Source organism: Tursiops truncatus, chromosome 18 (genome assembly GCF_011762595.2).
Source record: "Tursiops truncatus isolate mTurTru1 chromosome 18, mTurTru1.mat.Y, whole genome shotgun sequence".
In the NCBI taxonomy this organism is placed as follows: Eukaryota; Metazoa; Chordata; class Mammalia; order Artiodactyla; family Delphinidae; genus Tursiops; species Tursiops truncatus.
In genome coordinates this window covers 74984106-75009942 of record NC_047051.1, presented here as the reverse complement: position 1 = coordinate 75009942, position 25837 = coordinate 74984106, and the positions used below count along the sequence as shown (strand labels likewise).

Sequence of the window (25837 nt, the reverse complement as noted above, 5' to 3'; positions counted from 1 at the left end):
TCATGTAACTCCGTAAAATTAACAGCGGTTACCTGGCCCAACTTGATCCCACCTAAAGGGTATTATTCAAAGGACATGAAGGGGCAGTTTATGTAAATACTAATATAAAGAAAGAGAGATGAGCACCCCCTTACTTATAATTAAATAACAACCAATGAAAATGAGATGCTATTTTTTTTAACCCATCAGATGGGCAAAGACTGAAAAGTCGCCATTTCACAGTATACAGAAGACGTGGACAAACAGATGGTGTCTTCGGCTATTGGCGGGGCTGAAAATTGATGGAATGTCTTTGGAGAGCACTTTGGTAACATCCAGCAAAATGAGAGGCACATTTACTTTGACGTCCCAACATCACCTTGGTAACTTACCTAAGAGGTATACACTCATACCTGCATGAGGGCCTGCACAAAGATTCTCCTCACAGCATTGCTTGAAACATTGAAAGTGAAAACACTAGAAGTCTCCACAGAGACTTGATTAGCTAAATTGTGGTACATCTAGAAAGTAGAGCTATTTTTTTAATGTGATTGATAAATAAAATCTAGCAATTTAAATAGAGAAATTCATGCAAGATACGTTGTTAATTTTTAAAAAGATGCATAACGATGCAAAGAATATATTCCCATCTGTATCATAATAAAAGGAAAGGAAAAAAATATATAGGTGTTTATGGACTTAGAAAATTCTGAAAGATACAAAAGAAACTGTTAAGTTTTGTTTCTTCCAAAGATGATGATATAGGTACATGAGAAAGATTTCTGTTTCTTTATTATTCTACTTGACTCTGTGGGGGGCGGGGGAAGTATACAACATACATGTGTTTCTTTTAGTTGTAAAACTAATTAACTAAAACTTCCCATCTACTAATGAAATACGCAGGGTGTAATTTTTTTTTTTTAGGGTGTAACTATTGATAAAAGGAATAGCACAATTAGGGGACACATCACAAAAACTATAAATCTTGACTTCACATTATTGTTTTTAATAAGTAGCCAAAGAAAATTATTTGAGGTACCTGTATACAGAGAATTATACATAGGCACATGAAAGTTTGTTTGTAATAGCAGAACAATTTCACGAATAGGACAGGACCATGATAAAGTAACTGGGGCCAGAGTAACCCCATTGGCCTAAGTAACTACAAAATGAGGACGCAACCATTTTCAGCTTTCAGACAACAGGAAGGGTAGGCCTGTCCTCAGAGAGAGAAGAGAAGCACACAAGTTATACCTGGATCGCCCCCGTTTTCTGCTGAGAGGCCCAGCGTGGACCCAAGGCAGGGAAGCAGAGCCCAAGGGAAGCAGGGTTGGGGGCTGCTGAGTGGCTGGAATTTGTGGGCAGGACCCAAGAAAGGAAACCGTGCAAGGAAAAAGCCCCAGATAAATGCGTCTGGTCCTCTCAAGTCTCTGGGTGAATGTGAAGCTGCACTTGTGTATGGTGGGGCCCCTGGAGCTTCAAGAGGTTCTGGCAGGACAGCAGCTGGAGACAGAACGTCCAGACAGCCAGAAGGAAGAGGCCTCACAGAATGTTCAGGGCCTTCAATCATCACCCGAGGAAACCATGTCATGGGAGAGGGTTACTCTAGTCCTGTCCCGACAAACATTACAACAAACCTTGAAGGGATCAAGGTGCCAGGAAACAGCAAAGAGGTGGATGTACCAGTTGTGGCTACTCACACACTGAGCTACTACAGAGCTGTTAAACTCGTGTTGAAGAAGAATATTTAATAACGTGAAAAGATGGTCTTTGTTAGTTTAGCCTCTGAAGCAAAGTGCCCTAGACTGCGGGGTTTAGACAACAAATGTTTATTCTCATGGTTCTGGAAGCTGGAAGTCCAAGATCAGGGTGCCAGCATGGTCGGGTTCTTGTGAAGGCCCTTTTCCTGGTGTTGACCTCACACGGCCTTTCCTCGAGGTGTGTCCACAAGAGAGGGATCTCGTGCCTCATCCTCTTCTTTTTTAATTGGAGTAGAGTCGCTTTACAATATTGTGTTAGTTTACACTGTACAGTAAAGTGAATCAGTTATACATATATCCCTTCTTTTATGGATTTCCTTCTCATTTAGGTCAGAATGGCCATCATCAAAAAATCTAGAAACAATAAATGCTGGAGAGGCTGTGGAGAAAAGGGAACCCTCTTGCACTGTTGGTGGGAATGTAAATTGATACAGCCACTATGGAGAACAGTATGGAGGTTCCTTAAAAAACTAAAAATAGAATTACCATATGACCCAGCAATCCCACACCTGGGCATATACCCTGAGAAAACCATAATTCAAAAAGACACATGCACCCCAATGTTTATAGCAGTACTCATGTTCTTCTTATAAGGGCACTCATCTCATCACTGGGCCCCACCCTCATGACCTCATCTAAACCATATAACCTCCCAAAAGTCCCATCTCCAAATACCATCATATTGGGAGTTAGCACTTCAACAGGTAAACTTTGAGAGGGCTCATTTGGCCCATGGCAAATATTCATCATATTAAATGTGTGTGTGCATGTGAGAGCAAAGGAGAAGTCTGGAAATACACAGCCCAAAATGCTAATACTGTTTATGTCTGTATTTTCTATAAGATCATTTATAAGAAGTTTTCAAAAAGCACCACTTTTCTGGTTTAGGGTCTTCACAAATGTTATTTATTCTTCCTGGAATACCGTGTCGTCATCAGTCATCTGAAAATGAGCATTCAGATCACCATGAGACACCACTGCACAACCGTTAAAGTAGCTAATTTAGAACTCTGCCAACCAATAATTGTTAGGCTGCAGATCCACTGAAATCTCATTCGTGGTTGGTGGGAGTGTAGGATGGTAGAACCACTGTGTTAAATGATTTGGTCGTTACTGGAAAAGTTGAACACGAATCTACTCTATAACCCAAGAATTCCACTCCCCAAAGAAAGGAAACAGAAGAACACATGAAAAAAAAATTTTTAACATCTTTTTTGGAGTATAATTGCTTTACAATGGTGTGTTAGTTTCTGCTGTATAACAAAGTGAATCAGCTATACGTATACATATATCCCCATAGCCCCTCCCTCTTGAGTCTCCCTCCCTCCCACCCTCCCTATCCCACCCCTCTAGGTGGACACAAAGCACCGAGCTGATCTCCCTGTGCTATGCAGCTGCTTCCCACTAGCTATCTGTTTTACATTTGGGAGTGTATATATGTCCATGCCACTCTCTCACTTCGTCCCAGCTTACCCTTCCCCCTCCCCCATCCTCAAGTCCATTCTCTATGTCTGCGTCTTTATTCCTGTCCTGCCCCTAGTTCTTCAGAACATTATTATTATTATTTTTAGATTCCATATATATGTGTTAGCATATGGTATTTGTTTTCCTCTTTCTGACTTACTTCACTCTGTATGACAGTCTCTAGGTCCATCCACCTCACTACAAAGAGCACATGAAAATTTATACAAAAATGTTTGTAGAAGATTTATCCATAACAGCCCAAACTTGGAAACAGTGCAAATACCCATCAGCATCTCGGCATTGAATCGACATCCAGGGAAGGAGACTCAGGGACTTGGAGGGCCAGGGCAGGGGGTGGCTGTGAGAGTCGGACGTGTTATCTGACTTTTTGCACTATTAAGATTGTTTGCCGCGTACATGTACTGAATTTTAAAATATTCTAAATATATATACTGCCCACAGCATGATGGAGCCTGTCAGAGTTCGTGTAAAAATTATTTTTACAATTTTACGCTATGTTTTGAGGCCAATTTTGGATTCTCCTTGAATCAGCAAATTCATGTCTGGAAACGGATCTGAAGGATGACAAGAATGTCCTTTACAGAGCTATTTAGAATAGCAAAAAATTAGAGGCAATTTAAATATCCAAAAATAGGGGTTCGGTTGTAACGATTATAGCACATCTATCCATGCTTTGCCATGTAGCCCCTCAACAGCGTTGAAGAAGAATATTCAACACCACAAACAACATAGAGTATTAAATAAAAGATGTGCACACCTGTGTAGGGTGTGGAAGGTCATACCGTGAAACGCTAAGAACCAATATGTCTTTATCTTCTATAAGAACATGACCGAATTTCCCCAAAGACCTGTCCTTTCTGCCTTAGCATTCTTCTTGGAAAGCTGTGTGCAGCCATCTGCATTGCCCTGTGGACATGGGAGCAAAGGAAATCGGTGTAGACAGGCAAATGCTCATGCTGCTTGCCGTGCATGAATAATAATAAAGTCTTTGCCTCTGACCCGGGAGTCTTGTGTCTCCTGCCAACATGCATGAAACTCTGCCCGTCTAACCTGATGGCTTGTGAAAAGGGTAACATCTCAGGCCTTTTGTGGCTCTTTGCAGCTCTGATAGCACCTAGAGACTGGCATTTTTGGCGGAGACACGGAGTCACCTGGTTCAGCAAGTGTGGACACACTCTCTTCTTCTGGACTTCCTCTGGTCTTGAGCATCACTTCATTATGGCTCTGATCCACCCTTGAATGATGGTGGTTACTTTATGGCTTCCAATGCTGGATACTGGTCTCCGTGTTCCTCTCTGAGGTCAGTGGATCCTCACATCTGTCAGGGCAGGAACTCCGGTCCCAGGGACCACTTCTCCTGTTCATCACAGGCTTCAATTTTATTTAATTAAATAAATAAAATTTAATTTAAAATTTAAATTTATTTACTTTTATTGACGTAGAGTTGATTTACAATGTTTCAGCTGTACAGCAAAGTCATTCAGTTCTATATATTCTTTTTCAGATTCTTTTCCACTATAGGTTATTATAACATATTGAATATAGTTCCCTGTGCTGTACCGCAGGTCCTTGTTTTTGATCTATTTTATATTGGGTAGTGTGTATCTGTTAATCCCACACTCTAATTTATCCCTCCCCCGACCTTTCCCATTTGGTAAATGTGTTTGTTTTCTATATTCACGGGGCTTTTTGAGGTGCTCATTTAAAAAATCATTCCTCTCTAAAGGGATACATCTTCCCCAAAACACCTGAACACCACATTCCAACCAACAGAAAATTAAAGTAATCCAACAGGCAAGACACTAGTGACACCCCCATCCCCCAAAAAAGGTCAGCAAACGTCTTTTAGCGTGCAGCTCACAGATCAATCCTGATCGCTTATTGAATATACGGATTTAATTTATAATAAGGAAACCTACTAGAGAAACGAAAGTAGAGGCAGCACTGCTGTTCTGAGGCACCTGACTGCTTTCTTTAATCAGAGTATCCAAGGAAACTATAGAATGGGTGGACCACAGAGGTAACAGATACCCCGGTGGCCAGGTGACCAGCCAAGGGAGGAGTACTTCCCCTGTGCCCTTGGGTGTGAAGCCGAACCCCTCCCACACAGTACAACGTGCCTTATTCTCCTTTTTCCCCCACCGAGGCTGCCTCTGTTCCATGCGATGGGTAAGTTAGGCTGGGAGAGTGTGCTCAAGGCCAGAGCAAAAATAAAGGAGGACAGTGTTTCTTTTGTTGTCTTTCTGGACTCTCATTGGTAACATCTCCCCCTCTCTCTCGCTCTCACTACCTACACATGCACACAGACGTATGTGCAAACCTTAAGCCTACATACAAATGTATATTCATCCACACATGTGTCAATATCTGCATTATATATCGCTGTACATATAAAACGCTTGGCAATTCCAAAATATCTTCACATCCATTACTTACGTTCTATTTTTGCAGACACCTGATTTGAACGATAAGGCAGATATCAGTTTCGTTGTTATTTGTAAGTCACCTGCTAATAAGAGCAAAAAACACTACGAACATGTTACATGGCATGAAAAACACTCAGCAATAAGACTGAAGAGATGAACACAGAATAAAAGGGAAATTAAAAATCGTATCAGATAAACAGAACTGAGGCTGTCAAAAGGGTTGAGTACAAAACTCGATGGCTGAGAATTTGCAGGTTTTAAATTCTCACTGCCTAAGAGAGGAAACCAGAGGAAATACTGGTTTTGGTTTCCAGACAGAAGACTGAGACCAGGGTGACTTAGAGATATTTTAAAGTCACACAACTAGCAGGCATCTGACTCTCAGCTCAAACCTGGGTCTCCAAGCTGACAGGTTGGTGCTCTTTCCTCCAGACCCTGTAGTAAGACAGGCTTACTCAGTGCTAAACAACTCGTTACTAGTTTAGGTGAGTAACTAGAAACAGCAACCCGCTGAGGCTTGATAGCTTTAGCACAGTCATGCCGATAATTTAGGGTGTCTTCTAGCTCAAAGGCAGTCTTTATACAATTGAGTTGGTCAGAGTAATCAGTACTGCTCATGACAATGGCCAAAATGGTGATGGGATGATGGAGAGAGCCACATTCTGACTCCTGGTTTACGAAAGCATCTCCACTAAGGAGAACTGAAGTGTTGTTAATTTTTCTGTGATTCAGGCATGTGTGTGTATATCTGTATCTATATAATACACGTATATCTATATAGATAAATAATTGAAGTATAGCTGATTTACAATGTTGTGTTAGTTTCAAGTGTACAGCAAAGTGATTCAGTTATACATACGTATATATATATATATATATATATATTCGTTTTCATATTCTTTTCTACCATAGGTTATTACAAAATAGAGTATAGTTCCCTGTGCTATACAGTAGGTCCTTGTTGTTTATCTATTTTATATATAGTAGTGTGTATCTGTTAATCCCAAACTCCTAATTTATCCCTCCCCCCTCCCCCTTTGGTAACCATAATTTTGTTTTTTAAGTCTGTGGGTCTATTTCTGTTTTGTATATAAGTTCATTTCTATCATTTTTTAACATTCCATATATAAGCAATATCATAGGATATTTGTCTTTCTCTGTCTTACTTCACTTAGAAAGACAATTTCTAGGTCCATCCATGTTGCTGCAAGTGGCATTATTTCATTCTTTTTTATAGCTGAATAATATTCCATTGTATATATGTACCACATCTTCTTTACCCATTCGTCTGTTGATGGACATTTAGGTTGCTTCCACGTCCTGGGTATGATAAATAGCACTGCTGTGAACATTGGGGTGCATGTATTGTTTCAAATTAGAATTTTCTCCAGATATACACCAAGGAGTGGGATTGCTGGATCATATGGTAGTTCTATTTTTAGTTTTTAAAGAAATCTCCATACTGTTCTCCATAGTGAAGTGTTACAATGGTAAGAACTTCTCATCCCCTCCAGGCGTGGCCGATGATGACCCAGGCAGCTCCTGCAACATTCGCTGGCAGGAAGTCCACACACTGCAGCCCGCTGTCTAACAGACAGATGACTGTCTACCCTACCTACATGGGACAGACATGCCGCCCCCCACACATGCGGAGAACAGTCCCAAGAGCTCGTAAGTTCATTGTGCAGAGGCTGGTATCGGTGATCAGAACCTTGGGTGTGCACCACACCAGGAGGCTTGTTTGGACGCGGCCTGACTTGCTTTCTTTTGGAAAACCAAAGAGCAGAAGACTTAACTCATTGCCCAATGGCTGAACGTTTCCAGCCTGGGATGAATCTAGCAACAGAGGTAGGCTCTAGCTTGCTCTCCTCTGTTCCAATAGCTACTCAAACTGAAACGGAGCAGGACCCTATGGTCCCTGACCCCGATGTCCTCCACCTGCCTTTTGTCTGTGGAAAAACTTTAGTCAAAGAGTAAGTTTAATCAGAGAAGTGAGAAAATGCAGAAGCAAAGGAAAGCAGTGAAACAGGACAAAACAATACTTTAGTTTAGTCGTTAGTTTAGTTTAGTCATTCAGCAAAGTCAAGGACCCTTAGTTCTTCCTCAAGGGTTATAGGTAATATTCTGAGCCATAACTCTTGAGCTTTTCTATAGGTACTGAAACGCCACCAGGTGGGAGAAGTTAACCACATGATGACCAGACTGTAGCCATGACACAAGCTGCCACAATTCCGAGAACTGGACTTGAAGAAATGGGAACAAACCGACCCTGGAACTGAAGACTAACTGTACTGAAAATAAGCAAGATGATGCTGGTCAGACCACCAGTGACCAATATCAAGATGACTGTCAGAGCTGACTGTGCTGATTCTGCATGGAGCCCCCTGCCTCAGCCTACACACCCCTGAAACTCCCCGTTCAGAGCTCTTGCCCACTGACTGTCAGTGGAGGATGATGTCTGCCTTTGGACATGAATCCACCCACCCACCCCCAAACCCCAGGTTGCCGACCTCGGAAATAAAGCAAACTTTCCTTTCCTCCAACCTTGCCTCTTTATTGGCTTCTGAGCGGCTAGCAGCAGACACCGCTTTTGGTAACAAGACCACAGTCTCTGGACAGCTGGTGACGGTGTCCATCAGGATGACTCATCACTGACCACACCCCCGCTCTTCCTTTGTCAGAGAACTTCCCGAAGCTGAGAGCAGGCAGTGGCCCTCCTATTCTCCGTCTTCACTCAAGCATCTTTCTCAGTCTCTCCATACCTCTCAATGAACTCCAGCCAGACTCCTGCCAGAGGATGTGACTTAAACTGACGCCTGGCAGGGTCGTTCTTTCCCAGGAAGTACATTCTTATTCCCAGCCCACCAGAAGTCGATTCTTGTTTCGTTTGTTATTTTGTTCAACACGATTAGAAGGATCCTTGCCTGCATGAAACCTGTTTCCACCGGACATGGGGACCATCCTGTAAGAGACAGCTGCCATTAAGAATTTCAGCAGTCAACACCACTCTCTGGAAAGGAGCGCAGTTTTGTTTTAAAAATCACTTTTCTTGTCTTTTAAGAGTTCCGTCATTTTTATCATCCGCAGAAATACTTCAACTCGTATTCATTATGCATTTCTCTCCTTTATATCATTTATAGCACAGAAAATCAAATTCTATTCCTTTTTACCTTACAAACATTTGTAATCTATTTTGTAATATGTCTCAAAATCCTTTAAAATGTTTATTTGAATGTCTTAAGAATTTATTTGATATGTTTATATGATTTCATAATAATAATAGTTTTATGATAACCTGGAGTTCATTTTATAAAGCAAATAAGAAACTCTGTTGTTAAAATATTTATACCGATTATCCAGTAATTCTTGCTCCTGGGTGATACACTGGTCCATTACAGCAGGATACATGAAAAAGATAGGAAAGTGGGATCACAGCTCTGAAAATGAAATCAGAGAAAAAAATCTAGAGGGAAATAATCCAAAAATTTACCTTGCTGTGTCAAATGGTGTGAATAGTCACTGACTTGGGTTTTCTTTTCACGTCTAATTTTTCAGCGAGAGGCTATTTTAAGGTGAGAGAAAATTGTCACTAAAAGTATGCTTCATAACTTATCTATGAAACAGAAACAGACTCACAGACATAGAGATCAGACTTGTGGTTGCCAAGGAGGAGGGAGGGGGAGAAGGGAAGGATTGGGAGTCTGGGGTTAGCAGATGCAAGCTACTATATTAGAATGGATAAACAACAAGGTCCTTCTGTATAGCCCAGGGAACCATATTCAATATCCTGTGATCAACTATAATGGAAAAGAATACAAAAAAGAAGGTATATATATATATATATATATATATATATGTATGTATGTATATAACTGAATCACTTCTCTGTACAGCAGAAATTAACACAATGTAAATCAACTCTACTTCAATAAAATAAATTTTAAAATTTATGCTTCATATGTATAATTAACACTGCCGTACATTGTATATGAAAATTGTTAAGAGAGTACATCCTGAGTTCTCAATGCAAGGAAAACATTTTTTTCTATTTCTTTAATTTTGTATCTATATGAGATGACGAATTTTTACTAAACCTATTGTGATAATCACTTCATGATATATATATAAATCAAGTCACTGTGCTGTACACCTTAACCTTTACTTCTGTATGCCAATTATATCTCAATAAAACTGGAAGGAAAAAGATGAAAATACTAGAAGAAAAATAAATAAAGGCTGCATAATAGTCCTTTGTATGTAAAAAAAACGTGCTTCATTTGTCGCCAGTGAGAGTCTGTCACTACATGCAGGACAGTGTAAAACTGACAGTACATTTTTGGAAAACCCCTTCCGGAATGTATTATAATTATTCATGCTATTTTGCATTACAGGTTATGTGTCCAAACGTCTATGCTCTTTGGTGTCTGAGGCCAACAAGCATGTAAGTCACCCCTGCCCCCTCCCCTGCTCGGGACCCACTGTTCACATCCCCAAGTCCCCGTCCCCTAAGCTTGCTCATCACAGGGACAGAGGGCACAGCTGACGGAGGCGTCCATACTGCCCTCACACAGCCTCCCGCCGGAAGTGTATTCACCACCCTGAACTTGAATCTCTCTCTCTCTTTTTTCATTTTGTGTCTACACAGCCTTAGAAAACAAGCCCAAACCACTTGCCCCTCAGAGAGTTTCCCTCATCTGAAGGGAACACTCAGAACATTTTTGCACTCAAATTCCCCAATTCCTTTCTCTCTGTACATGGAATGATTCAGAATTTTCCCACTAGACTTGAGCCTTTAATCTGAACATGCACCTATAGAAGCTTAAAATGCAGGAAACCCCCTCTTCTACTTCCACTGTAGGCAAAAGCATGGGATTCAGCACCAGCCAGATGTGGCTGCCTGGGACGAGCCTTGGGAACAAATGATGGGAGAGGCAAGAATGGTAAACCAAAGTGTGTGTGTGTGTGTGTGTGTGTGTGTGTGTGTATCTTTCTCAAGATCTCTCTGTCTCTTTGCTTTTATCTGTCTCTCTGTCTCAATCTCTCTCTCTCTCTCTTCAGAGGCAGTACTGAGTTTCTAACAACTGCTTTCCTGACCAGTTCTAGATGATGTAGTTTTAGAAATTGTTCCTGGAAACTTTTAGCCCCAAGCCTAGGCTTAAAGCTATTCCAGTGACTTGGTAAAACCCCACAACATGGTCTCAATGAATTCATTTATTTTTCTGAAATCAGCAGGAATCAGCTTCTATTATTTACAAGTAAGGACTCGAAGCAGCAATTCTCTTTCTCAGGAAGAGCTTCGTAAACGTTCTTTATTCGTGGTACCCTAAATGTGTCAGTATATTTTTCATAGCATGAGTAAGCTAAAAGAAATATCTAACAGTATATATTTATTAAATACTTATTAACACAATATCTACTAAGCAGTTAGGTCCCCTCCCCTCATCACAGCAGGGGGCGCGCCAGAGATGGACCCTGATGGGTCTGACCCTCCGGGACTTCCTCATACTTGGTCTGAGTTTAATATCTGTTGAATGACTGAAAATTGATTTCGAAGGTGTTTGAAAGCCCCAGGTGGAGGTATCTAGCTGTGCTCTCCAGGAATCCATCGTATCACAGCATTTTGTTTTCTTTGCCTCAATGATTAATGGAGATTTTCTTTGTATACATTTGTTTACTTGTGAATCATCTCTCTCTTCCCTCTAGACTGAAGCTCCATGGAGGCAGGAATCTTGTCTACCCTCCTGGTTACCATGTCCCCAAATCCTAGAACTGTGTTTGTCACAGAGTTGCTGCCCATTCACATGGTTGCAGAATGAATACATGGATGGACGGATGGGCGGGTGGATGGATGGGCAGGTGGACGGATGGGCGGGTGGATGGATGGGCGGGTGGATGGATGGGTGGATGGATGGATGGATGGGTGGGTGCGTACATGCCTGCGTACATAAAAGAAATGTGCGTATGGACCTCAGCAAAGCTCTAGGATGGAAATAGAAATGGTAAAGTAGGTGTTGTACATGCTCTGAGCACAGTGAGGCTTATCTCGGGGAAAAAAAGAGAAGACAACCAAGCATGGAAACTAAACCAAACTTGGGAAACACCCAAGTATAAACATTTGTAGTCAGGGGAAGGAAAAATCTGGAAAGTTATTAAAGAAGCAGTCAGAGAGGTGTCAATTCAAACAAACAAACAAACAAACAAACAAACAACGAGAGAGTGAGGAACGTACCCTGGGAAGGAGAAGGGTCATAAGGGGAGTGAACAGACAGTAAGGATGCCTGTGAAACATTATAGTACAGCAAGGAATGGGAGGGGCCGGTTTAACCTGCCAAGAGGAGACCGTGAGCGGGGATTATACTAAGCCTGTGACGCTCTTGTGTACGCAGCTCCCAGCCCTACAAGACCCTGCCTGACTCCGGGCCCCAGGGAACACTCTCCTCCCCGCTCTCACCGCTGTCTTGGTCTCCTGCGCCCCCTCCCCTCCCCAGCCCACCCTACCCCATTTGCGCATGTTCCTTCCTCTGTCAGGGGCGCTGCCCTTCGCCTGGCGGATTCCTACTCATCTCCCAGTGACCCCCTTTCAGAGGGTCCTGATCGCCTACTGCAGCGTCTCATATCCCCACAGTGCCTCGTATGCAGTAGGTACACAATAAATACGTGTTAAACTAAAAATTTAGTGATGCGTAGACCCAGATCACCAGGGATTAAGGAAGAGAAGAGAGGGGAAGGGATTAGAGAAAGCAAAAGTAACCCATTCTTTATGCAGTGTGATTATTTAAGGAAATAGAAGTGTGAAGATACTAATTCTCCCAAATATGTCGTCATACACTCCATATTCCTTCATCCTGTCCTCAGAGATAAGCATCGAGAAGTCTCATTAAAACTCCTTACCCAACCCCAGATAATATTGTAAGATCAGCAATTAGGTGGATATCTGCTGGGCACTTTGTATGTGTCAGGCAATCCGCTCTGTAACATGACTTAGTTTAATCCCGGCCATAGCCCTGACACATCTCGGTGTATTTATGGAAGGAGACGCTGTTGGATTTGTGTGCTGTTGTATTCTGGGCACCCCGCAGAGGACCGGACACCTGGTACATACTTAATAAGCATTTGCTGAAAGGAAAAATAAATCACTTTCACAAATGAAGGAACTGGCTTGAGAGAGCTTAAGCAATTTGCCAGAAATCTCACAGCTAGTAAGTAAAAGGGTGGGCACCTCCACCCTGTCTCCGAAGCCCCACTGGGACAATGGCTCTGATTTCCTGATCCCCTGCTGGCTGCTCATGGTCTGACCTGAGAATTCTCAGCTTCCAGGGACCATCACTTCCTGTGTAAGGACACACCTCCCACCCCTTTCAAAATGTGTGTTGGATTTCAACCGTAGTCATGTCCCCACTTTCCAACTCCGTTTACTATAGAAGATCCCTGTTCTCTCTGTAGATGATTAGAGCACCTGAGCTAGAACCAAAGGGTCCTTTTAAACCTGGTGAGTCACCTGCCGCTGTCTTCAGGAGGAGACACTAGACCCGCCCCTTCCCCAGGCTCCCTCTTTTGTTCTCTCCCAGGAATCCCGGGATCAATAATTCAAGGAAGTCATCTCCGATCTATCGCCAGTTTTCACCTTTTCATAGACAAGAGATGATTTCCTGCGACTACTGATTTCAGGGTTCTTGAGAAAAGAGTGAGTGTCCCCATGTGTGTGGGGGGCAGAGGGGAGCAGGGCTTGGGAAATGGCCATGTGGGTATGGATGTTTCAAGTGTACTTGAAGCCATAAAGCATTCATCTCACCCTGTTTTTCACATACGCCTTGCAAGCATTAACTCCGTATTAAAATTTCAGTGCTCATACTGCTAAGATCAAAGATTCCTTGTTATCTAATCACAGAAAAGCGCCTGTCCATGCAGTTAACGAAAGCGCATCATCCTATAAGCCTGTTAAAAATGATATAGACGAAGTATAGGAAACGCTCTGTAGGGAACGGTCTGACGCTGGTCCCTTTGGGGATGATTGAGATGAACTAATAGGTCTCTTTCATGTCTAATTTATATGATTCTAATTATAGAGTCATTTTCATTCCTGTGGTTATTCTCATCTGCCAACATAAATGTGCTAGCCTTGTGACCCAGCCATTGTTCCCTCCACTCTGCAATCCTCTAGGGTCTTTTTCCAAACTTTGATATCAGTCCTTTCAGGAAACATTTTGTAAATTGCAAACTTCCCCCGAGCAACACTGTACGTTTAATAGAGAAGGAAGAAACCCAAGAGAGAACTCTTTTTCTGTGACCAGCATAAAAAAAAGCTTGTTATGGGTAAATAGAGGGAAATGATACAGAGCATCGAGCCAAAGGAATGTACTGGTGTCGCCATGGAATCTGTGATTCTGTTCCTCGGTCCTGACCGGATCTGATGTATCACGTTCAGTATTTAGGCAAACACCTCGCGTTATTGCAGAAAGGAGGGAGTACGTTCTGGATCCCAGACTGTTGGTAGCTTTTCGTCTCCAGTGAAATTCAGAAGATTTTGAAATGGTCCAGAAAGAGCTTGCGCTGTCTGGCTTGTGTTTGTGCCAGTTTTGGAAGTTCTTAAAACAGATATACTCAGCCCAGAGAGCACACTCTGCAGAGGACTTCTGAAGCCTGGATAGTTTGCTCTTTGCTTCTGTCTAATCAAACAGCAGAGGAGACAACCTGGGGAACAGATAAAAGAGCCCAGAGCACTATCTGGATATATGCCCAGGAGTGGGATTGCAGGATCATAGGGTAATCCAAAAAGACACATGCACCCCAACGTTCATTGCAGCACTATTTACAATAGCCAGGGCATGGGAGCAACCTAAGTGTGCATGTGATTGGATAAAGAAGATGTGGTACATGTATACAATGGAATATTACTCAGCCATAAAAAGAATGAAATAATGCCTTTCGCAGCAACATGGATGGACATAGAGATTATCTTACTAAGTTAAGTAAGCCAGACAGAGAAAGACAAATATCGTATGATATTGCCTACATGTGGAATCTAAAAAAAAAATACAAATGAACTTATTTACAAAACAGAAATAGACCCACAGACATAGAAAACAAACTTATGGTTACCAAATGGGAAACCTGTGGGGGGACAGGGATAAATTAGGACTTTGGGATTGACATATACACACATCTATGTATAAAATAGATAACCAACAAGGACCTACTGTATAGCACAGGGAACTCTACTCAATATCTTGTAAGGGCGCAGCGGTTGAGAGTCCGCCTGCCGATGCAGGGGACAGGGGTTTGCGCCCCGGTCCGGGAAGATCCCACATGCCGCAGAGCGGCTGGGCCCGTGAGCCATGGCCGCTGAGCCTGCGCGTCCGGAGCCTGTGCTCCGCAACGGGAGAGGCCACAACAGTGAGAGGCCGCGTATCGCAAAAAAAAAAAAAAAAAAAAAAAAAAAAAAAAAAAAAAAAAAAAAAAATCTTGTAATAACCTATAAGGGAAAATAATCTGAAAAAGAAGATATATATATAGATATATATATACACACACACATACATATATATATATGCATCACTTTGCTGTACACCTGAAACTAACACAACATTGTAAATCAACTATACTTCAATGAAAAATAAATTAATTAAAATAAAAAATAATTTTTAAAAGAACGCAAAACAGGTCACGGACCTTCCAGACATTTTATTCCAGACACTGGATCACTGGGGTGTGCTTTCTGGTGTCCCACAGGGCTTGTGGGAGAGCCGTGTGTGAGGACACAGGCAGAATTAGGCGGTGGGCATTTCTACAGTGGGTTTATTTTGTCTTTGTCCTATTTTTAAGCCAGAGGAGTTTTGAAATCCTTTGCTCAGGTCCTCACATGTATATTCCACTTGCATCATCTTTGTTTTTATTTATCCTTCTGTAGTTGTGCTGTTTCCTTTCATCTCTCTGCAGAGGCCACACCATGTTTCACAGTGTTTGATTTTCTCAGAAGATTTAAGCACTGGCAGTGGCGGTGGACTGGCCGACATAAATATTCAGCTTTGAAAATCCACATAATCAAACAATTTCCCTACGTCGTTTGCATATTTTGGTTACTAACAGATGAAATTAACTCACCAGGCAATCTTCACACACACACTTTCACTGGAGAATTTTAAAATAATATTCGGAATGATATGCATTTTTTTACACAAAGACAGTGTCTTCAGATGGATATTTTTGTCTAAATTTTGACCCATTCAAAAAGGAAAGAAAACAAAACACTCTTGCAAAATAGTTTTAAGTGTGTTTAAAGTGTGCCGTGGTTCCTTGGGCCCATTAAAGCCGTCTGTCTCAACAACAAAAGAAGGAATCAACACAGAACAGGGCTGGAATTATGCATGTCACTTATAATGAACCTCATTATACAAGGGGGCCTCATTCTATTATGAAGTGCCGCAGTTTACAATCTTATTGCTATTCAGCTTTGAACAATGACAAAGAAAAAAAAATCTCCCTACCCCGTGTCAGAGCTAATCTTTTTTAATGCTGGTAATTTTGTATTGCTTGTATGTTTCCCTCGAAGAGAATTTCCCTGTCACGTTCATTCCACTCAGCTGCATGTATACCCATAAGCTTAGCCACATTTAGTGTCTCACGTTCACATTTCCTAAGAAAAAGTAAAGAATTCCGTATATCGTTTTGCTTCTGATAAGTCAGACACGACGGCCATCCCCACGTTCAAATCTGGCATTATATTTATAAACAATAAGGTCCATTTATCATTCCGTAGAAGCCTCTAATTCCGTCAGGGCTGTTTACGTGCCCTCCCTGACAGAATTATAGCTGGGTGTGCGTTATGGGGCCCGATGCTATGTCCCGGCTGTTTGCATGGCTCCTGGGTTTAATAAGACTGTTTGCCATCAAACCCTTTTTCTACTCATTTTTATTGCCCTGCAATAAATACAGAGGGGGGGATTCTGTTTGGTGCACACACGTTTTGAGGCATTTGGGGGCTGTTATTTTTAAACACCAACTCATAAATTTCAGAATATGGTTTTAAATGCCTGAGCATTTCATCCTGGCGTGGCTCTCGTGTCTCATATAACACCCTGGAGAGGACACGTGTCTCCTGTTTACCTGGGGTGTTTGTCAGCGTCATTTATTTATCTGCATGGAGAAGAATGTCATGTTAGGGCCTGTGGAGAGATTGAAAAGAAATACAAAAATTAACCTTTGTTCTGGAAGAGGTGTTATTTGTGTGTTTAAAGAGGCAGAGGATCTACCTGTGAGCAGAGCTCAAGAACCCTTAACAGGCCCCAACAATTAACAGAGGATGAATACAGGTACCTGGCACAGAACCTGGGTTTTTCCTTCTATTCCTTCTTCTTCCCTTTTCTTCCTTCCCTGCCTCTTCTTCCTCTTCTGTCTTAGGCAGAGATGCTGATTTGTATGTTAGGAGTCCAGCTCCATCATTTCCTAGCTGACTGTGGGTTAGGTATCTGATACCCACTAAGTTTCATTTTCTACAGCTGAGGAGTAAAGGTAACAACAGCTCCTCCTCCACGTGTATGTGGTTGAAATTTCATTCACGTGACATGTGCATGGAAATCACAGTGCTTGGGACATAATAACCGCTCAATAAATTTTAGCTTTTCTTTTCAACTTATACCCATTTTTAAAGAATTTACTTTATTGAAATAGAGTTTATTTATAGTGTTGTGCTAATTTCTGCTACAGCAAAGTGATTCAGTTGTACGCATATATATATTTATATATATATACATCCTTTTTTATATTCTTTTCCATTATGGTTGATCACAGGACATTGAATACAGTTCCTGTGCTATATAATAGGACCCTGTTGTTTATCCATCCTATATAAAATAGTTTGCATCTGCTAATCCTGAATTTCCACTCCATCTCTCCCCCCAACTCCCCTCCCCCTTGGCAACCACAAGTCTGTTCTCTATGCATGTGAGTCTGTTCCTGTTTCATAGATAAATTCATTCATGTCCTAGTTTAGATTCCACATGTAAGTGATATCCTATGGAATTTGTCTTTCTCTTTCTGACTTCACTTAGGATGATCGTCCAACTTATAACCATTTTAACGAAACAAATGAGAGCATTGAATTGAAATTGTATTCTCTGGTGAGCAAGGTAAACTCTGTGTTAAGGGTTCCTGTTGTCTGAATCCTTATTGAGATGTTCATCAGAGACAAATGGGAGACCAAGCTGGGGAGGGGTGGGGAGGGGTCGGCAATAAGTGACCCACCTTTACCTACACAGCCACCTCCCCACAGAAGCATTTATGGAAAGGCAGGAGGAGATTGGGTCACAAAAGGCAGAAGGCACCAGTACATCTACGAACCTTGGAAACACTACACTCAGTGAAGAAGCCAGCCGCTAAAGACCCCATATTGTATGATCCCATGTACATGGAGTGCCCAGAGTTGGCAAATCCATAGACGGAAGGTAGATTGGTGGTTGCCAGAAGCTGAAGGGGTGGGAGTGGGGCTCTGAGGAGCGAGAGCTCATGGGTAGGGGGTTTCTTTGGGTAGGGATGAACATTAGAGAGCTGTGATGTTGACACAGCTCTGTGACTGTACTAGGAACCACAAACGGTATACTTAGAAAACTTCAATTTTATGGTACATGAATTATTGGGGTGGCCAAAAAATTCATTCAGGTTTTTCCACAACAGCTGGAAAAACCTGAATGAATTTTTTGGCCAACCCAATATATCTCAATAAACCTGTTTCGGAAAGTGAATATCAGACAGAGCAGGGCCATGGTCAGAATTCTGAGGTTCTAGGTAGCAATCTTTTCATGGTTTGATAACTAATGAATTATATAATTTTTTTTCTGGAATTTACTCAACAGAAATAAATCCAAATAGCATCTGCCGCATGTGTGTGTGCACGCACACGCGCGCACACACACACACACACACACACACACACACACACACACACACTGGTGGCAATATTTTCCTTCACTCTTATTTGCTGGCAAAAAGCTCCCAGTAAAGCAACACATCTAAATAAGGAGTAATTAAGATAACATCATGACTCATTCTGATACTATAAAGTATTTGAAAAATCAAAACTGAAAACTTTTATCAAAAAAATGTTAATAAAGCGAATGAAAATAGAGTGAACCACCAGAATTTTTAGCACTATTTAATAGTTAGAAATGATTGTGTGTTTTAGACACTAAATATTAAATGGACTTTAAAAATATTCCTATAAATAAGAGTGTTTCATTGAAAACCAGGGTGATAGTCCTTGTTGTCACAAAACTTTGATCTTTCTAAATAAGATACTGAATTTTTGGAAAAACATAAAAATCGAGGCAGTAAAATTTCAGACATTATTGATGGCAAGTTTTCACTTAAAGGTGTTTAAATAATTTCATGTGCAATTCAATATATATATATATATATATATATATATATATATATATATTTTTTTTTTTTTTTTTTTTTTTTTTTTTGCGGTACGCGGGCCTCTCACTGCTGTGGCCTCTCCCGTTGCGGAGCACAGGCTCCGGACGCGCAAGCTCAGCAGCCATGGCTCACGGGCCCAGCGGCATGTGGGATCTTCCCGGACCGGGGCACGAACCCGTGTCCCCTGCATCGGCAGGCAGACTCTCAACCACCGCGCCACCAGGGAAGCCCAATTCAACATTTTTGAGCTTAGTAATGTTTTCTAGGGATCTTGGGAGATGCAAGAAATGTTAGCTGTAAAAAATTAAACCTTGTTCTTAGTACACAGGCAATATATTTTAAAGAGAAAAGTTTACAATAAAATCTTATTGGATTTTGTACAGATGTTATCCAGATAAAGCTATGGAGAAAATCTGAAGTTTCAGCAAAATTTAGAAACATATGCTTTTAAATTTGGCTACGTTAAAGCCATGACAAGATCACTACTCTGATCGTGCTATAAAAGATATAAATTATCAGTCTCTTTACCACTACTCCAGGTAACTCTCATATTTGTACGATGTACCAATTAAACCCTGGAGAAAATTAACTAATACATCTGAAAACAGTGGGCTTCAAATAAGGAAAACTGAAAGACAATTAAATGCCAATAGTATATTAGTGCTGAAGTTGCCAAAATAATTTGAAAATTACATCACACTTTTTACATTCACTTTATTAGTAGTTGAATGTGGAAACAAATGTTAGAAAATAATTCTTTTTGACATTTAACTTTAATAAAACTCTTTCTGAATAAGATGTTACTCTCTTTTTTTTTTAAAGCAATAAAACCATTTATTTCTCTTAATCGCCATCCAAAAGCATTAAAGTTATTCTCTGGCTTAACAATAAAGACTTGTTTTCAGTCATCAAGGCTGATCTATTCCTGCAAATCTCTATGGATTGAGAGTGATCTATTAATAAAATTAAGTCAACAAATGGATGGGACATGCCAATAAATGATGTTTGTGACTTTGATAACTGAGGTAGTTAATATATGTAAACCTCAGACTATAACTGAGGCTAGAAAATGCTTTGCTTAACATCGCTGTTTGTGAAAAAAATCTGAGAACGTAAGGATTGGACAGCAGGACAAATAACGTGGACAGTGATATAAATTCTCCACTTCCTGAGGCTACAAGTAATCTACTGACTCTCCAGTGAATGGAGCTGTCTTTGGAAGACTTGATGCAGTCATCTCTGTCACATCATGACGGACTGGGTCTCCACTGACCTAATGATAGTAGTGTCAAAGGATTACAGAAACTATTCCTCGACTATCAACCAACAATTTGGAAATTAGTATGATGATTTTGGAGAAAGTTATGCTAAAATATCACGTGGTAAAGGTTTTAAAAAATATGTGTCGTTTAATTCAAGTAGTTAATGGATAAAGGAAGACATAATATATATGATTCATATATATATATATACAATTTATATGATCATAACAGTTGTTAAAATTTGTAATATCATAAAAAGTATCATTTTTCCCAAGTGCACATAAAACAAATAAATAAGAACTGAGAATTCAGAAGACTGAGTAATTTTTTTTTCTTCTCAAAATGAGTTTAGTGTAATTTATTGTAAGTTTAGTGCAATACCAAACAAAATCCCCATGGAAAGTTTGGGGGGGTCATAGGCAAAGTGATTCTGAAGATGATCAGGAAAACCAGCCATATGAAATTGAAGAATAAAGTTTTGAAAAAGAGGAAACCAGAAGCATTTTTCTCCATACATTAAGCTTTGACAGACAGCTCACTTTGATCCTGGTGAACGGATCAATGGATGAAATAGATGAATTAAAAACACAGTGACATCTTGCAGAAACAGTAAATAACATTAACAGCACCATGAAGTTATGAGAAACAGAAGGATTACATGTTTCCGAAACAATGTATTATCTGCTGAGAAAACAAAAACAAAACCAGATCAAGTCTATCGTTACATATGGAGGAAAATGCAGGGGGAATATTTCTCTGTTCTCAAGACGGTCAAGAATTTTACAGTCAAAGCAACGGAAGAGAGTGTGATGGTTAATCAATACAGCCAACTACATAAAAAGCTTCTCTATTTCACAAATCAGCATAAATAATATTAAAAGGCAACAACAACCCAGGGAAGAACTGCAGCAAACATGGCAACCAATAGATTAATGTCCTTTATGCAGAAAAACAGGGTATAAATCAATAGATGAGATAATAGTGCACCTAGGAGAGGAGTCTGCAAGGAATGTGAACAGGCAGTGTATTAAAGGAAAAGCTTATAACCAGTATATATGAAATCATCTTACCTTTGCTTTCAGTGAACAACTTTTTCTATCATGTTAATGAATATTTTTCCCCTGAGGATGTTTATAAAAATATGTTGTGGTTTGGTATGTTTTCCACTGTAAGGTTACTATTTTCCCCTTTGTAATTAATGTGTCACATAGAGATATAACTTGAGATTATGGAAATACCTTGATTCTCATCTTATTTTGGGAACGACTTTTAGCATCCAGTGATGATTTTTGCTTGAAACAATGTTTACTGTGGCGTTTGCCAAATGGGGATTTTCTACGTTCATCATTTTTCTATAACTGGAATTCTACTGAAAGGTCAGATTTCTCCATTGGTGGAGAAAGCTGGCAGACACCACCACCTATGGTGTCTACCAAATGGTGATTTTCTATTTCTGTCTTTCTTTCTATGCGTATTAATTGGGATTCTACTGTGAAGACAGATTTTTCCATCAGTGGAGAAGCCAGGCAGAAGACACGTTAACCAAATGATCAAAGTTAACGTCATCTGCAATGGGGCAAATTGGCGTGTTTCTAGGTGTGATACAACAAGGACCTAACATCTCTTCTGTAGAGAATGCAACCCTGACATGTAGTCTTGAGGAAATGCCCAGCAAACCGGAACGGAGGAACTTAGATGAAACAGCTGACCACTAGTCCTCCAGAGTGTCAAGGTCTCGAAGGACAGACCCCGAAAATATCCAGATTAAAGGAAATTAACAAAACATGGCAACTAAACGCAACCAACTTTCGGCCTTGAATTCTATCCTGGACCAGAAAATGGACACTAATGCAACGGTAAGATTTGAATGAAATGTGTAAGTTAGATAACAGTAGTCTACCAATGTTATCTTTTTCTAATTTTTGTATCTGCAGTGTGGCTACCTAAGCTGTTATCATAAGGGGAGTTGGGGTGAAGGATATACAGGAATTCTTTATCGTATTTTTTCAAATTTTAAAATTCAACACACAAAAAAATTAAAAAGGAAGTGAATGCATAGGACTTTCTGAAAATAGTTTATTGATCTACCTACTTCAAGACACTTAACAGTGTTTCAGCATTTCTCCACTTCACTCTACTGGACAATTTTCCTAAAGAAAGAATCAGAGTTGTAGGCAAAAAACACATCATAAACATTTTCATGACAGTGTTTTTATTTTTATATAAATGCAGTAGATTTATATAAAGACTGCCACAGAAGCAACCAAAATTGGGTCTAAATATTGTTTGATGACATGATATTTGGGAGCTTGGTGGGGATTTTCTATGCAGCAAAATCCGAAACCAGACCAAGAGCCTCAAAAGAACACACACCCAAAGACAGAAATAAGTGGAAAGTGTTCAGATCTCTTCCATTATTCAATAGGTCTGCTGTTCAGTTGCCGTGTTCAGATGAATCCTGTGACTTTAAAGAATATCACACACCTGGAAGAGAGAAAAGGCAGCGACTCAGACCTCACGGTGGCTATTTGGGGCTTTCAGAGCTTCTGGGACTCCTCTGGACGTTCTAAAGACTGACATAAACACACACACACACACACAAAACCTCTGTACAAACAGCCTCTGATCAAAGTAACAGCTACTGATGACCATATTTTCCAAGAAATTAAACCACTTAACCATTAGACATGGAAAAGTTTCATGATACCCATGCAGGTTACAATATACACTATACTTAAATATTTCTTGTGGACGTACAGAGAGAAGAATAGATACATTGAAGGAGAGATGGATAGAAATATAGATAGATAGATAAATAGGAAGAAAGAAAGATAGAAAGATAGATGATAGATAGATAGATGATAGAGATAGATAAATAGATGATAGAGATAAATAGATGATAGATACATAGATAGATGATAGACATAGATAGATGATAGAGATAGATAAATAGATAAATGATAGATGATAGAGATTGATAGAAGATAGATATAGATAGATAGATGATAGCGATAGATGATAGAGATAGATAAATAGATGATAGATAGATGATAGATAGATAGATGATAGAGGTAGATAAATGATAGATGATAAAGACAGATAAATAGATAGATAGATAGATAGGTAGGTAGGTAGGTAGGTAGATGATAGAGATAGATAGATAGATAGATAGATAGATAGATAGATAGAGATAGATGATAGATGATAGATGATAGATAGATAGATAGATAGAGATAGATGATAGATAGATAGATAGATAGATAGATAGATAGATAGATAGATAGATAGATAGATGGTAGAGGCAGCCACACCACACTGCAGTGGGGACTGTGGATCCAGGAATGCTTGGGAGTGAAAACCAATTCCGATGGTGCTCTGAGCCCAATTCTTTGACTTCTTATCTGGGTCAGGTTGACCGTGGGCCCCACAGGTTTGTGCCAAGAGTCTCATTCAGGGAGGTAGAGAGGGTCTGTCTACCTGTGATGTCCCCCATTTTTCTATTACACTGCCCCTCCAAAGGGTTTGCATTTTGTAGGGACAGTTGGAAGCCACGTGTCTGCTCTGTACAGATCAGGATCCTCCCCAGGAAGCCAATGCAAAATTTGAGTGAGTTTAATAGAACAAACCTTATTTTCAAACATGGGGTTTGAAACATATTGGTTTACAGAAACTACCAAAAAAAGGGAAGTCATTCTGGGACTAGTGTCTGCACAAAGCCCTTATGGTCCCTGGGATGGAGGGGGTCCGAGGAGGGAGTGGTGTCCAGCACTGGGGTACAGGGTAGCTCATGAAGCAGATAGGAGCCATGGTCTGCGGTGGAGGGATGTCTCAACTCTCAGAGGTGGGCAGGTAGGGCCCCTGGGAGCAAAGACCCGCCTCACTCTCCCCAACTTTCTCATTTCTTGCTTTCCTGTGGCTGACTCGGTGGGAGAGGCAGCTCTCTGATGTGGTCCATCCAGGTCAACCTTGGCCAACCTCCAGGCACAGAGTGGGATGAGGAAAGGTGGAGAGGAGGTGTCCCTCTCAAGCCTGCACCTACTTCTCAACCCTTTGATTTTCTTTCTTTCTTTTTTAAATTTTATTGAAGTATAGTTGATTTTCAGTGTTGTGCTAATTTCTGCTGTACAGCAAAGTGACTCAGTTATACGTATATATACATTCTTTTTCATATTCTTTTCCATTATGGTTTATCACAGGATATTGAATAGAGTTCCCTGTGCTGTACGGTAGGACCTTGCTGTTTATCCATCCTATATATAATAGTTTGCATCTGCTAATCCCACACTCTCAATCCATCCCTCCCCCATCCCTCCTCTCCCTTGGCAACCAAGTCTTAAACCTTTTGATTTTCTACTCATTCCCCCCACATGCACCCCACCAGAAAAGTTTGACTCCCACCTTGCCGTTCCTGTTTATCTGGAGCTCAAAGGCTCCAGTGTAATCCTGAACCCCAATCCACCAAGCCTGACACTTGCTTGACACGTCAAAGGTGGAGATGGAGGAATTGAGAAAATCCTTTCTCAGGGCAGAAGGATGATGAAAATGCCCCGAGAACTGTGAAGTGCGAATCACTGACCTCTCTGAGCCTGAGATGAAAACAAACAAAATCCTTGTCTTTCTCAGCAGTGTCTTATGTGAGGGAAAGAGGCCCGTTTTGAGTGTCAGAAGCTGCATCTTCCTCTGGGCATCTCTGACATAAAATCTTCATTTCCTCAAGGCAGCTGTGTCCTGGGGAGACTACAGTGACCGTCTCACAAATGAAAATGAGAGAAACCCAACACATTCATACTTATGTTTGTGAAACGATCCCTCCTATTTCTCTAGGAACGAATAGAACTGGAAATAAACACGACATTAATATTGGTTCTATACAAGTGATGGTATGGTGAGAAATTCTTACTTTCTCCTTTTATGCTATTATTTTTTTCCAAAATATTTTTACTTTTATAATCAAGGAAAAAAACCTTTTTTTCCCCAAAGGGACCAGAGTCATACCTGGTGATAGAACATCAAGTTTGAGAGGTTATATTTCGGGGAAATGAGACAAGACTACATAAGAGGTACGTTGCCCATCATTTCTCTAGGTACTCAAAATTCTTTGCTTTGATAAATTTTGATCCTTACGTAATTATATTATATTAGCTTTCTGCAGAGTCACATTTTCTGAATTCTGTTATAGGCTTACCTTTTATTCAACATTGCTACTCTTTTGACAATTTATGAGACTTCACGTGCATATGTTAAAAGATATCTTATAAAATAAAATTGCTCTTTTCTTTGGAACATCTGTCTCCCTTATGTGGCAGTTATAGGGCAATTTCCTGGGAAATTTATTATCAAAACAGAAGAAGGAAAAGAAATCTCAGGATAAACTGTGGAAATTATGTTGTATATGGCATGATTAAAAGATAAGATGCCTTAACGCAAGAATTCTGGAAAGGCTTTTTTTTCCCCTAATGTTTCCTTGATTTTATGCAAATAATCTGAGTTCACTTTTTGCCTCAGTTTCTCA

General features: G+C 40.5%; 2 long non-coding RNA genes across 2 annotated transcripts; both read left to right on the top strand.

Annotated features, from left to right (window-relative positions):
• Positions 1-299: 299 nt before the first annotated feature.
• LOC141277056 (uncharacterized) lies at positions 300-10564 on the top strand. The gene is made up of 3 exons (XR_012327729.1): positions 300-378; positions 10042-10091; positions 10509-10564. It is a non-coding gene; the product is annotated as an uncharacterized lncRNA (long non-coding RNA).
• Positions 10565-22017: 11453 nt separating this feature from the next.
• Positions 22018-25382, top strand: LOC141277028 (uncharacterized). The gene is made up of 3 exons (XR_012327595.1): positions 22018-22181; positions 25150-25205; positions 25306-25382. It is a non-coding gene; the product is annotated as an uncharacterized lncRNA (long non-coding RNA).
• The last annotated feature ends 455 nt before the right edge of the window (positions 25383-25837 follow it).